The sequence below is a fragment of the Plectropomus leopardus genome, chromosome 16, assembly GCF_026936395.1.
Source record: "Plectropomus leopardus strain MGB_pleo_1.0 chromosome 16, ASM2693639v1, whole genome shotgun sequence".
Lineage (NCBI taxonomy): Eukaryota > Metazoa > Chordata > Actinopteri > Perciformes > Serranidae > Plectropomus > Plectropomus leopardus.
The window spans coordinates 7,239,018-7,253,700 of NC_142191.1; the positions used below are offsets into that span (position 1 = coordinate 7,239,018).

At 38.3% G+C, this 14,683-nt stretch overlaps 1 protein-coding gene and 1 long non-coding RNA gene across 3 annotated transcripts in view; one reads left to right on the plus strand and one right to left on the minus strand.

Moving 5' to 3' along the window:
- The window catches only part of syndig1l (synapse differentiation inducing 1-like), a 54,983-nt gene extending 46,326 nt beyond the window's left edge, over nucleotides 1-8,657 (minus strand). Inside the window, exon 1 of the mRNA XM_042503522.2 lies at nucleotides 7,759-8,657. The gene's annotated coding sequence lies outside the window, so the exon portion shown is untranslated. The remainder of the gene's footprint in view (nucleotides 1-7,758) is intronic.
- The window catches only part of LOC148186810 (uncharacterized), a 126,197-nt gene that overhangs the window by 69,457 nt on the left and 42,057 nt on the right, over nucleotides 1-14,683 (plus strand). Inside the window, exon 4 of one of the 2 annotated variants that reach the window (XR_015779229.1) lies at nucleotides 7,334-7,525. This is a non-coding gene — a long non-coding RNA (uncharacterized LOC148186810). The remainder of the gene's footprint in view (nucleotides 1-7,333; nucleotides 7,526-14,683) is intronic. The other variant, XR_015779228.1, reaches the window with a different exon arrangement.

The following is a 14,683-nucleotide window of genomic DNA, read 5'->3' on the forward strand; positions in this document are numbered from 1 at the left end:
GGTCATAAAATAGAACACAATAAAATATACACATTATTCGCACATTAAAACTTCGACAGCGCTTTTGCTCTTATTAGCACTGTTAGCTGCCGACTCAGCCAAATCCAATTCACAAAACTTGTCCAGACTACATGTACATTATGAATTTTACATAGAAAACCTTTGAGAAACCAATGTCAAACCTAATGTCGCTTTCACATTAAAGAGTGATCCCACATGCTTCTCCACAGCCTGACATACAGCTTATTAATTCAGCACTGCTGTCGGGTCAGTTCTTGGTATCAGCCTATACCCAAAGTTCAAGTATCTGATCTGCTGATCACATCTTTATGGCCATTATTTCCCTCCATAAACTTTACCTCTCTAGAATAAAATAAGGTAATTTGGCATAAAGCTGACGGGGTTAAAGCCCTTAAATGTTCTGATATTTCAGCATAAATGTAAACCAGAGAAGCACAACCCTACAAATAGACATTTACTTTAGAAAATGCATAACTAAGCCATTGTTGATTAGTTGTCATAAAACTGATGCCAACCATACAGCAGAATGCTAAAATCTGCTGAGTGTTGGTACCACAAAGGACAGCCTGTGGTGTTAAGACCAAGCACTTTACCATCTGATTAATAGTCCTAAATCTGCTGTACAATGATGCATCGACTCTACATTTAACTATCACAAGAATCAAAACCAAAGTATAAACTTCTTCCCCTCCCAGCTTTTTCCACACTGCAAAGTTCTCCGCTTCTCATCCATCACCCTTAACCTTTGTCTGATTAATCTGCGTTCAAAATAGAAATGCCAAAAGCAGATTATTTCTTGGGGTCCTGAACCCAATCGTGCATGTCAGGCTTACTGCGTTATTTCCAAATGCTTGAAGAGAGGGTATTTCCAATCGAAGACAACAAGATTACACATAATGCCAAATAGCGCTGTGATGATGGGACAGAGATAATAGCTTGTTGGTGCACAGGTTAATAACTTTTACATTAATCATCTCATGGGTGGTTCATATATTTTCTTTATCCTTTGGTTAATCGCGGTCAGAAGCCTTTGCTGATTCATATGCAGCAAACAAAATGTCCATTTTTGTTTTGCTTGACCTTAACATTAGGTGTCGTGCATTATTTAAAAAGAAGAGACATCCAGAATACATGGTTTTCCACTAGAGGACGTGTTATGAACATGTCAAGATTTGTCCTTATTTCAACTTCCTTCAGCTCCATAACATCCCATAATACAGAAGAAAGAGAATGACTGGACAATAACCTGCAGTGTGTTTCATTTATGCAGCATTTTCTGTCATATTTCACGCTTTAATTCCAGTTTTCATCTTTAATTTACAGTGTAATCACTTCCCTTCCCTCAAAGTCCTTTACAAATTTATGCAGCCTTTCTCTCATTTTCGCTAAATCTCTGTGTTTCTTTCTTGATTTCCCCCAACGCAGGATTTTTTGTTTGCTACACTTTTCATGTTTTCTGCCCCATGAATAAAAGACAAGCCCCTCGCTCCCAGGGCTTCCTGAAGCTCGGTAAGCACCGGACAGTCAACAAAGTTTTCGTAGTTCCTCCCTGTTGGACCTCCTGCATCTGAATGTGCTGACATTGTTGTTCCACACTAGTGCGCTCTTTGGTCCGGGTATAGCTCCGGGGAATGCACACTCTCGCAGTTCTTGGGTCAGTTGAGTGGTTTTGTTAGTACTTTACGTTATGAGCAAACTGAAGATGAGCAGGTGCTGAGGCTGCTGTCTACTTAGGATGTTATTGCTGCATATACTCCTGCTTTTCTGGGGCGGAACAGTCTTTGACCCCTATACAAGGCCTGTGGTGACATCTGTCTTGCTGAAGTGTCCTTACAGGGACAGTTCACCCCAAAATATGAAAAATGTGTCTTTCCTCTTACCTTGAGTGCTATTTATCAATCTAGATTGTTTTGGATGTGAACTGCCAAGTGTTGATGATAGACGTCCATCTTTCTCCAATATAATTTTTAATAATAATATATTAAAAAAATAGCATTTGAAAAACTAAACAGCAGTGTCTCTTTACAGAAATATATATATTTTTTTGCTTTAGCATTGTTTTTGTGTTGCAAGCACTTAATTTAACATATTTCCACACACCATCGAGTCAGAGGTTGTTAAGACTTTGTGTCCATTTCACAGATTTCTGGTTTCATACTACAAGCTCACCTGAACTAGCTAATGTTACAGCTCAGTGAAAGAGGACACCATTTAATGTTTACATCTCATGTTGTCACAAGCATGAGCCTCTCATTCATGAGTAGATGCACTCTTCCTTCTGCTTGGTGACAGGTGTACTTTGGCAGAAAGAAAAACGTTTCTACATGAAACTGCTCAAAGCAAGGTCTATGGATTTTCTTGTGGTATTTCTGGAAAGAGGCATTGCACTGCTGTCTCACCTAGCATCATTGAGTTAGCAAACATTACAGCTCAGCCAAAGATGACGCCATGAATGTTTACATCTCGCATCACAAGCAGGAGCCTCTCATTCACAAGTAGATACACTTATCCTTCGGAACAGTGATTCAGCTGGTGGGTGTCGTCCGGTAGAAAGAAAATAGTTCCTACATAAAACTGCTCACAAAGAAGTCTCTGGATTATCTTGAGTAACAGGGTCATGATTTGAGAGACATCACTGTTGAGTTTTTTAAATCTAGCATCTATTATATTAGAGAGCAGGCAGACATCGCGACGGCCGTTATCACCAACACTCTGCAACTCACAGCAAAATAATCTAGACTGTTAAACAGTGCTACAGGTAAGAGGAAAAATATGTACATTGGATTTTTCAGTGAACTTGCCCTTTAAAATACTGACGATTTGTTGCCGTGTTAGCGGTGACCACCTGGGTGGGCTTGACCAATAATCAAAACAAAATTTTTGGAAGTAAACTACATTTCATTTCACCTTTCATTTGTGATGCTCTCTATTCATCACTTCCAACTAGGTGTCAGAGGCAACTTTTATATAACGCCCCCTTGTGAGTTTTTTGAATGTCAGAAAGCATATTTTTCAAACCAGAGGATAGCCACTTAAGTTGAAGGGGCTACAAATAGCATTTTAACATCAATAAATCACCACTGCATTAATACTGAAGCACAGCTGTGATTACCATAATCACGTGAGACAGCCTGCAAGAGGAGAAGCTACTTCTGCTGGCTTCAACGACACAGTTTAGATTTGATGGTGTGATTCTGCAGCTGAAGGAAATATTGCCTACTTTTCCAAAAAGAGCTGAAGATTTCAGAGCGGGTAGACAGCAGGGACAAAAATGACCATTTTGTTTTGTTCTTTTTTTTCTCTTCAGCAAGCAAAGTGCATCAGATATTGCAAATAGATCAATGCTAAAGAACTCACACTCTCTGACATGCAACCAGATACAATGGCTGTCATGCATACAGCAGTAATAAGTATTCTTGTACTTGCCTGTTTCTGTCCCACTCCTGCTCTGCACAAAAGCTACAAGCTGACAGCGGATTACTTTTCGTGTCATTACTTAGGGATGCTCTGAGAAATCTTTTTGGTGTAGTTATGCTTCCAAAATATGTCGCTGGTGCAGAGGGGGACTCTTTTTCTTTTGGCAAATGGGAATTTAAGTGTGAGTAAGCTATTTCAGCGAGCAATGTAGGACACCTCCAAATCAGCAGAGAGTCATAGAAATAATCTGCGTTTCTGTGTGTGTGTGCACATTTGTTTGTGGGCGTTTGTGTTTTGTGCATGGACAGCCTTGAGTAAATATACGTGCATAGGAGTGGGTGGAGGTGTTTGGGAGAGGAAGAGAGAGCAACAAAGGAGTCAGAGCGAGAAGAGGGAAAAAAAAGAAAGAGATCATACTTAAATGCGATTCTCTGGTTGAGTGCGTTTGGGCATGTTGGTAGACAGCAGCGGCGGGGAGGTATAAAGAGCCGGGAGGTATAGCTGGAAGCGAATGAGGCAGTCGCGAGGAAAACACTCCAGCATGACAGAGATGGCACAAGCACGGGGCCTGTGTGCTGCAGTGCTGCTGTGTAAGAGAGCCCAGAGGTGTCTGACAAGGGGCTAATAGATTAGTGAACAACCTGTAAGCATCCAGGTGCGCAGGGGGGTGGGGGGGGTTAGAGTGGCATCGCTAACATGCCAGCCACGCTGATCCGTGCGTGGCGCTTCAACCCCATTAGACTCCAGTCAGCACACTCTGTTTCCCTGTGTCAGCCCGTTGCCAATCAACCCCCGGACCTCTGACCCTGGAGCCGTGAGCGGGTATTATCAGCCAGGCCCGGAGGCCAGCGCGGCGAGATGCAGCTGAATACCAATGCGTCTTATCTGTCGGCCATGTTTACCAACTCATTTCATCCGGCCTGTGTCTCTCGCTGCTTTTTTTTCCTGTGGAGATCTGCTCACCCACAACAACAACTTCATCTTTCTGTAATTTCATTTCGGGAGCGCTGGCTGGCGTATAATGTGCATAATAAGGTAACGGCAGGTAGTTATTGATGATCATAGATCGGGATAATGCATGAGAGCTCGTTGCGGAAAATGCAAATGCATCCCGGAGCACATTTGTCATGTGAACCTTACCCCCTGGCCTCCGCACATGAAAGTCCACCGACAGATTAAGCAGCAGAAAGGGATGAAGTGAGTAATGGGCTTATAACCGTGTTGACTGATCCCTTTATGAACTATTATCATCAAAGGAGACTGTGTAAAAATGTCATAATCCATTTGAAATTAATCTGAACTCTATTCCTGCGTCAGCAGCAGCCGCTGATAGTCTGTCCTCTCTGTCTACTCGTCTATCTGCGGAGCTGATAAAACATTAAACCCAAAGTGTTTCGCCCTCCACAGAGTCAGGACTCGCACTGGACCCTCTTGCGTTGCGGACTCTCTTATCACTTGGCTTAGTGTTTTCCACACCTCCGTCAGACGGTTTAAAGTGTTCCTTGATGTGTAAATCCTCCATTGAAAATCTCAGTCACATGTGTTTGAATAATTCAATGAGGCGTTTGCTGTCAATAGCAGCCATGTACTCCGTTGCTGGAGTGATCTGTTGTTAGTGAAATGCAGGCGCCAGCTAAGTCTCTTCATTGCCTATTGATCATTAGATCACGGCCTCCAGGAGCCTCATGGCAAGAAACCAGAATCTAGATAGTGTTTTGACTCCAGCACTCATTTCTGAAAGCATGGATGTCTTTGCTTTGTCTGGAACCAAATGATGTTCAATGTGTTGTTTACATTTAAAAAGCTGGATTTAGGATTTTGACTTTTTTGAGCAGCAAATGCTGCAACTAACGAATATTTTTCATTGTGGATTGATCTGTTGATTATTTTCTCGATTAATCGATGAGTTGTTTGGTCTATAAATTGTAAGGAAACGATGAAAACTGTTCATTGGCCTTTTCTTTGTGTTTGTCAACAAACCAAAAATAGTCAGTTTATTTTCAAAAGAGAAGTAAAAAAAAAAAATTACATTCAAGAAGTTACAATCAAAGAATATCGACTTTTTTTCTTAAATTATTAAAATTTATCATTCGATAATCAAATTAGTTGGTGATCGATTAGAACTAATCGATTAACTGATTAATCAAGATTGTCTTTCAAGATTTATAAATAGCACTGCAACTAACAATAATTTCCACTGTCAATTTATTTGTCAAGAATTTTGTTGATTAATTGATTAGTTGTTTGGTCTTTAAAATGTCAGAAAATGGTGGAAGATGGCGATTAGTGTTTCCCAAAGCTCAACGTGATGACCTCAAGTAGAGTTTAAGTTTTCTTAAAAAAATACTCAAACTGACTCAAATCGCTTATCAAATTAGTTGGTGTTTCATTAAATTCTTGACAACTAATCGATCGATTGATCGATAGTTTGAGCGAACTTATGCACCTCTATAGATAGATAGAGATTAGGCTGCAACTAACGATTATATATATTTAAAAGTACTTGGACTGATAAACAATAGTCAAATTAGTTATCGATTGATGTATTTGTTGACAACTAATCGATAACTTGTTGCCTCTCCGCAGATAAATTGACAAAAAGATGTCTGCAATTAACAATATTTCATCGTTGACTGATCTCTCAATTACTTTCTTGATCAATCAATTAGTTGTTTGGTCTTTAAAATGTCCAACAATCATGAAAAATATACAAATTTTGACTTTTTTTCTGTAAAAGATGACTCAAATGGATAATCCAATAATCAAATTGGTTGTCGATTAAAGTCATCGTTGACAACTAATCGATTAATTGATTAATTGTTGCAGCTCCTTAGATAGGGCTGAAACTAACTATTATTTTCAATTTTCATTGAATCTGTCACTTTTTTCTTCATCAATCAATCAATTGTTCCATCTATAAAATGTAAAAAAAAGTGAAAAATGTAGAGAATTTTGTCTGTTTTTCTAAAAAAAAAAATGTTATCAAATCAATCAATAATCACATAGTTGGTGATTAATTGTTGACATCTAAATGATTAACTGATTAACTGACTAATCATTGCCGCTCTATAGACTGGTAGGCAGGTAGGTAGATAGATAGATAGATAGATAGATAGATAGATAGATAGATAGATAGATATGGATTCAACTAATTACTTTCTCAACTAACCGATTGTTGTTTGGTCTGTAAAATGTCAGAAAATTGTGAAAAATGTCAAAATTTTGACATTTTTTCTTAAAAAATGACTCAAACCATTGAATCAAAAAATCAATTCAGTTGATGATCAATTTAATTGTTGACAACTAATCGATTAATCATTGCAGCTCTATAGATGGATAGATTGATAGAGTTCAACAGCTGATTCCAGTATCACCCACATGCAAAAAAATCAGACTACACGGTGAAATGAATCTGTAGTGGACTGAGTCTGATTTCAAATAAAAAATTCTGCTCAGGCTGTGAGTTGAAAACCAGCTACTTTCTGTCTGAGGTTTTGCAATCTATTAGGACCGCAGTTCAAGCAGCGATCAGACCCGACATCACTTGTGCTGTCCCAATTGTTGCAGGCACCTGGGGTAGATCAGAGGGAAAGGAGTGGATTGATAGCTCTGTGTGTGTGTGTGTGTGTGTGTGTGTGTGTGTGTGTGTGTGTGTGTGTGTGTGTGTGTGTGTGTGTGTGTGAGAGAGAGAGAGAGGGCATAAGCTCCTTGCTGCATTTCTTTTTTTTATTTTGCCCAAGGTTCTAAATATTGGCTGCAAGATTTATCCTTGTCATCACCTTAAAAAAAACAACTTCCTCATGCATAAAAAATGAAAAACCATGAACTCGACAGTGAACCACTCCTTTTCTCACTCCTGCTTTTTTTTTTATTTATTTGCTGTCTTTGTTTACAGGGTGAAACGTCGTCTTGGATGCACTCTCCCCCTCCAGCCAAGTGTTCAGCCCAATCCCCATACAGGAAAAAAAGGCACTTTTACGGAACAGAGCCCACACATGAGTGACCTGATGACTTCATGCCACAATCGCACATCACAACACACAAAGAGGGTCGGATCCATGCTCCAGCAGTGGCAGGTGGGAACTGAGTGAGTTCTTTATCAACAACATCCTCCATCACAACAACTGCGATGCGACACTTCACTTCTTTCTCTTAACCACGGACACATGAGCGTGTGCGTAAATGTAAAAAAACAAAACACATTTAGATCAGTATAATCACGCGTTTAGAGCTTTAAAACAGAGCATTACACGCGCTGCTGAAAGAAAAACTACAAAAAATAATCAAATTCGGGTTTTAATTGACGGATGAATTCCTTACCTTTGAGTTCTTGACAATCCAAATATTGTTTGGAGGATGCAAACGCTCGCTTGTTTCCGCCCGTACATTATGGCTGGGATGCTGATAGTGCCGCCCGGGGAAAAAAGACATTTCTCAGACTTTCTCACTGGAAAAAATAGCCAATCATTTCGGGCTGAACAGGTCTCCGCTCGGCGAAAAAATAAAAAAAAATACGCTGCGCCGCCGTCAGTCTCGTTATCTCTCTCCTCTATAAATATGAAGGTCTCCCTCTCCAATAAAGCCTTTACCTTGAGAGTCGAGCGAAATGTTGTCGCCTCCGGAAAGTTAAAACACCTTCTGAGAAAGAGAGAGAGAGACGAGTCCTCTGGTGCGGGGAGGTTCAGAGAGGCAGGCGCGGTTGGAGAGAGGAGGGTGCGCTTCGTAATGCGCGCACAGACGGAAAACAGCGTCCACCCTCCCTGCATGCGTGCGCTCACTTTCACTGACAGTGTGTGAAGGTGGTTAATGCTCCCTTACAGTTTTTCCCCTCTTTTAAATCGTCACCAGGCAGCTGCACCCAGAGCCACATCTTAGACAATTAATTTCACAGTTTGAAAGCAGGTGACGAACCTGTAAACCATAAAACAATGTTGTACAAGTGATAAAAAAGGTATAAATAAGTGCCACCTAGTCGTCAGTAGGATTATCATTGAGAGGGTGGATCCTCTGTCAACAAAAGGTCCTTTCTTAAACAGCCTACAATTACTCTGAGAGGACTGGCGATGTCTGTTGTGAGTCCATTAGTTCAAGTGGACCACAGAAATGCCAGAGAGGAAGCACTCCGCGGCCTGTTTTTGGCACCCAAATCAGTCACTTTAACTTTCTTCAGTTTTAAAAATAGACCCGAGCAGCGAAAATAAAAGCAGTGAAGAGTTGTTTTTTTAATCAGCCTCTCATTAGGAGCAATGAGGTTCCTGCACGATCTCATTTTCTGCCCAAGTTTGTTTGTTTTTCATGACAGATCTTGGTTTTTGTGTTTTTGTCCTCATTGCTGCTCTGGAGTGGGCGGGGCTAAAGTGGATAAAGGTGATATAATAATAATAAAGGTCATATATATATATATATATATATATATATATATATATATATATATATATATATATATATATATATATATATATATATATGTGTGTGTGTGTGTATTTGGACCAATGAGATTTTGTCACATTTTGATCAAAATTTGATGGCAGTTGTGGGGTTGTTTGCTCATGTTGCTATGCAACTGTCAATCAACTTCGATCAGATGATGCAGATTGGTGTAACTTTAAACATATTAACTGAGAGTCTTTTATTTCATAAACACATTTGCTTTTTGCGAGTTATATGCATTTAATGTTGTTAAGAAGATCTTAAGATATGAAATCAGCTATATAATAATATCATAATGTGATGTAGTAAATAACTTGTAGTTTGATTTTAAACTGTCTGTTATCATGATCGGAATAAAAAAAGTCAAAGTGATTAATAATGGTTAATGATAGTAAACTATAAGCAAGTTGTCAAACATGTACCTCACTCCAAAGCAATCACTCCCTTGAAGCAGATGTGTCGGTCACAGGAGAATTTAAGGTCAGGCATAAAAAGAAAGAAAATGAGAGAAAGAAGATTTTCTTTAATTTAAAAAAAAAAAAACGAGAACAAAGTTTGAATTTCACATCTTGCCAGGCATAATAAAAAATGAATCAATGGAGGGAGGTTTTTTTTCTTTTTTGCATTTTGATAAAAAAAAGTCAAAATATTAAAAATAGAGTTGTGGGGCGGCCTCAAGCTCAGCTGAGGCCTTTGCAGCGGCCCAGGTTCGATTCCAGCCTGTGGCCCTTTGCTGCCTGTCATCCCCCCCTCTCTCCCACATTTCCTGTCATTCTACAGCTGACCCGTCAATAAAGGGAATAATGCCCCCAAAAAATCTTTAAAAAAGAGAGTTGTGAATTAATTTGAAAAGTCGACAACAAAGTAAAACTGTGGAGGATAAATTCAAAATGTCAAGAATAAAGTCAAACTGTCGAGAATAAAGTCAAACTGTCGAGAATAAAGTCAAACTGTCGAGAATAAAGTCAAAATCCAGAGAATAAAGTCAGATGTCGACAACAAAGTCAAAATGTTAAAAAAAAAAACCTTGATATTTCAATATAACAGTTTAGTTTTGGAGAATAAACCACTCGCTTTAGCACATGTGGATAATTCGACAAAGTGCCTCGTGTAGATGAATTTGTGAAATTGTACTTCAGAATTGGCTTTAGTAACAAGGAAATGTATTTTCTTTAGTGCATTAACACATTGTGGTAAAAGGAATTAGGAAATTGAAGAGATTGCACTGTTTAGAAGAAGAAACCACACAAATGATGATTACACATGCGTGCTATACAAACAGACACAGTTGTGGACCAGAGGAGTCAACTCTATTCTCGACATTTCAACTTTTTAAAAAAAAATTCAGCTTTATTTAATTTTCAAAAATGCAAAAAAAACCCAAAAAAACCCCAGCAAACCTCTGCAGTCAGCTCAGTCACAGGAAGAAAATGTTGGCATTGTACATTTCTCGGGATGCTTTACATTTATAGATACCACAATGCAAGACCAGTAAACAACAAAGTTAGTTGTTTTTTTAGCAAGTCATGGCTACATTTCCAGCTGTTTTTATCCACTTGACACTTGTTTTTTGCAGTAATGTGGTTGTGATTCCATCAGTGTCATGAACAGTGTTTTTTTGTACTGATGATGTGTTTGTTTTGCCAAAACATAGCTGCGTTTCGAGTAGAGATAGCGCCACGAAAACCAGGTATTTTAAATCCAATACATGCTCTTTTCCAAGCAGTTTCTGTGCCTAAACCTAACCACACATTAACCACAGCGTTGTTAAAACCAGATACTTATTAACCCTTTAATACCTGGACAGAAATCATTTTTCTTGTACTGCTTTCAGATGCTGTTCACGAGTATTAAAACCACTGAACCCCGAACAAATTGGTGTGTTTTCTTTCAGAAACTTGTGGAAAAAAAAGGCAATGGGCAACTTGGTAAGAAATGTTTCACAAGTTGCACGAAACTAGTAGATATAGGAAATTATTTTTTCAAAAGCTAGGGAAAAATGTCTTGGTAAAAATTTCTAGGAATACAAGAAATAAACTAGGGAAAAATGACATTTAGAATTATCAAAATCAAATAATTAAAATTATGTTACACAATTATTATCATTTCTAAAACATGTTTTAATTTTTTTTGTTTAATTTTTTTTAAACTTCATTATTATTATTATTATTATTATTATTATTATTATTATTATTATTATTATTATTATTATTATATCTATATTTTTATTTTATTTACTAATTTCAGGTAATTTTCTTGTTCATTTTTATTAATTTGGAGTTTTTGGGTCTTTTTTTCTTTTGTTGCTCATGGCCCTTTTCCTATGTTTTTGGGGAAAAAAACTATCCAATTTGTTTAGGTTTCAAAGGGTTCATGCCAACATTTATTCTAGCCAGTAGGTTACTTCTGTAGTGAATCCATTGGATCGAAACTATCACCGCCTGTGAAGCTCCCCCTCCGCCCCCCTCCTGTCGCAACACTGCAGAGCCCAATTAATACAAGAATGTCTCTGATAACTACATAACTACATCCTAATTTTGGACAAAAATCAGCTCTATCCACCCTTATTGATCACGGTGGTCCGACCTCAGCCTGTACCTTGTCAAACCTCAGCAAGCCTAAAACCACCAAACATGCGAGGTAGTAAATGGATATTCTCACTAAGTTCAAGAAATCATATTTTTTAATCAACAGTCTCTGCTGCACTGGACATCATTAATGTTCTCTATTTAAAAATCAATGAGCATTAATTATAGACTCTGGAATCATTTATTTCAGATTTCAGCCTCCCTGTAGGTGGAGCTGATGCCTGATCATTCATCTCATCCTGCCTCTTCTAACAGATATTAATAACATTATTATTTTGACGACTTCTTGAAGATTTAATGCACACATGCACTCATTATTAAATAATATAGCCATAAATTTTCTCTATTTATGGCTAGCTGTCTTCTTGTAGTAAATGTATTGTTGTTGTGTAAAAGAAAACAAAAACAAACAAACATCAAACACACACACCACAGGATGGGAGGCAAAAAATACAGTTTTTGATCCGACAAATCCAAATTCTGTCAGACTCCATGTTCCGTGTGCACATGCTTTGCCTTTTTCTGGGCACACGAGATGTTTTTAGCCGTGTTTTGGAGTTCAAAGCAGGCGAAACATTGTTAGACATCAGAGAGCGACTGAGGGAAGAAAATTCAACAGATATCTCCAAAGAACGTAGAGTGATGGGGCGCTCTATTAACGCTGGGCGGGAATGGAAACTGAAGAGCGCAGCAGATTGCTACTGTTGAGGTGAAGGACTCATCAGCGAGGTGTCATTTTCACTGCTGCCGTTTCACAGGTGTTTTTACATTTAGAAATTCATTCATTCATTCATTTTCCGTAACCGCTAGTCCTCGTAAGGGTCGCGGGGGGGCTGGAGCCAATCCTACATTTAGAAATGTGATTACAAAAAGTCACTGCAGCGTTCTGATTTTATGTGAGTGTAACAGTGTTCTGTGTTAAATGTAGAAATGAAAATACTTTCTGATTTATGGGACATAACTACTAAACCGTCTTTTTTTGGGGGGGGGGGGTTAAATGAAGATTATAATACAAAGTTCAGGACAGCCTCTTTGATTGGGGGCCACCTTTGCAAAATGACAGGAGGCCAGGGGCCAGTCACAGCAGCCCCACACATGTTTCAGGGATTTTAGGACATTTTTAGAATTTTATTTTTAATTTCTAGTCTTTCTCAGATATTACGGTGTTTCTAGGACTTGAAGACATTTCTAGGATTTTGGGGAGTTTCGAATGTCAGATTTTAACAAGTTTCCGGGATTCTAGGATGTTTCTATGATACATTTTTAGGATTTTAGAACCTTTCTTAGATTTTAGGGCGTTTCAAGGGGATGTTCTGATGTTTTTAGGATTTTAAGAAATGTCTAGGATTTTAGTATGTTTTAAGTTTTTTAGGGACTTTCTAGGATTTTAGGACATTTTTCAGGTTTTAGGGCTTTTCTCAGATTTTAAGGACGTTTCTTGGATTTTAGGACGTTTCTAGGCTTTGAAGACATTTCAAGGACTTTGGGACTCTTCTTGGATTTTAGGACGTTTTTAGAATTTTATAGGATGCTCTATAACTTTAGAAAATTTCTGGAAGTTTCTAGAATTTTTGGGCTTTTCTAGGATTTTTCTAGTCCTGGATTTTAATAAATTTTTAGGACATTTCTAGGATTGTAGGAGATTTCTAAGATTTTAGGATATTTTTTGGATTTAAGGACATTTCTAGAATTTTAGGACATTTCCTGGCTTTTAGGATATTTCTCGGATTTTAGGGCGTTTCTCGGATTTCAGGGTATTTCTAGGATTTAGGACATTTTTCTAATTTTAGGATATTTATTGGATGTTATGACATTTCTAAGATTCTCTGGGATATTAGGATGTTTCTAGAATGAAAGGACATTTCGAGGATTTTAGGACATTTTAGGACGTTTATTTTTATTGTAAACTAGAAAATGTTTGGGGGGCCACCTGGCACCCTATCAGGGCCAGATTTGGACCGTGAGCCGTGACGTGAGCATCACTGCTCTACAGGGTTAATGTGTAGTTCAAGTAGCTCGTTTAAGTGAGTGAACTTCAAAGGTAGTCCTGCACCAGGTCTGAAATCCCGCATTATTATCTGGGATCTAAATCTTCTTCAGCAGTACGTAAGTGGAGTCCTGACCACAAAATGCTCCCACTTTTGCAGCCAAGGATTCAAACGTCCTTCCTTTCATGTGCAATATATTGTGGCCTTTTTGCACTACAGAGCAAGATGGGGGGAAAAAAAGGTCAACAAATAGCCAGAAAGTGAGAGGATCAAATGTAGTCTTGTAGCTGCACCGATGGTTGCTGAGGTTTGACCGAGGGTTGGACAACAGGGGAGTGAAAAGAGGGCGAGCACACGGGGAGGTGGCTCTGACGGGCTGTGTAATAGCCTGAGTGTTCTGAAACACTGATCGCACCTCCATTTCAACATTTTTCCCAAACCACCTTCTGTTCCAACCCTGCAGTGTCTGCTGTTTCTCTCTAACTCTCTCAGAATTTAAGGTTTTTCCCCCATTTTGCCATCAAGTATCTTTTTTTCTCTGACTCCGTATCACTGCCCTGGGCCCCCTAAACAACTGAGCTACCTAAAAGATTTCTTAAAAAGCTAAGGAAAATAGTGTTATTTTTTATATTTATTGCATTTATTACTAGCAAGAAAAACACAAACAGGAGCCTATTTGTGATTTTCAACAGGAAAATGAAGCCGTTACACTGCGATCTCTTTAAAGCCAGACTCGAAAAAACAGAAAAACAGGAATTTAACATCGCTGACGAGCTGCTGGTCCACTGCTGCTCAGTTATTTTGTTTGTCTTACTGTGTCACTTTGGTGCTTAAAAGGCTTAGTTTATAGTACATAATAACATAATTAATTAATTATTAAATGATTTAACATTTTTAAAATAAAAAGTATCAATAATAATAATAACTTTATTTATATAGCACTTTATAAAGCATTTATATAACTTTGACAAACAAGGCAAAGCAGAAGCGAGAGGGGTTTGTTGCAGAGGTAACATAACAATAAGAGCCAAACAATAATGCTGAACTCAGGCCAGACAAAAGACAGAAACAATTACAAAACAAAAATAACAAAAACCCACACCGATGAGAGTAAATGCCGTTTGAAGAATATTAGCAGTAAACACAGAATTAACTGTACTAATAATAGAATTAAACACAGTCAGGGCCGAATAAAAGAATGAATTAAAAGATAAAATAAAATACAAACTAAAATAGATG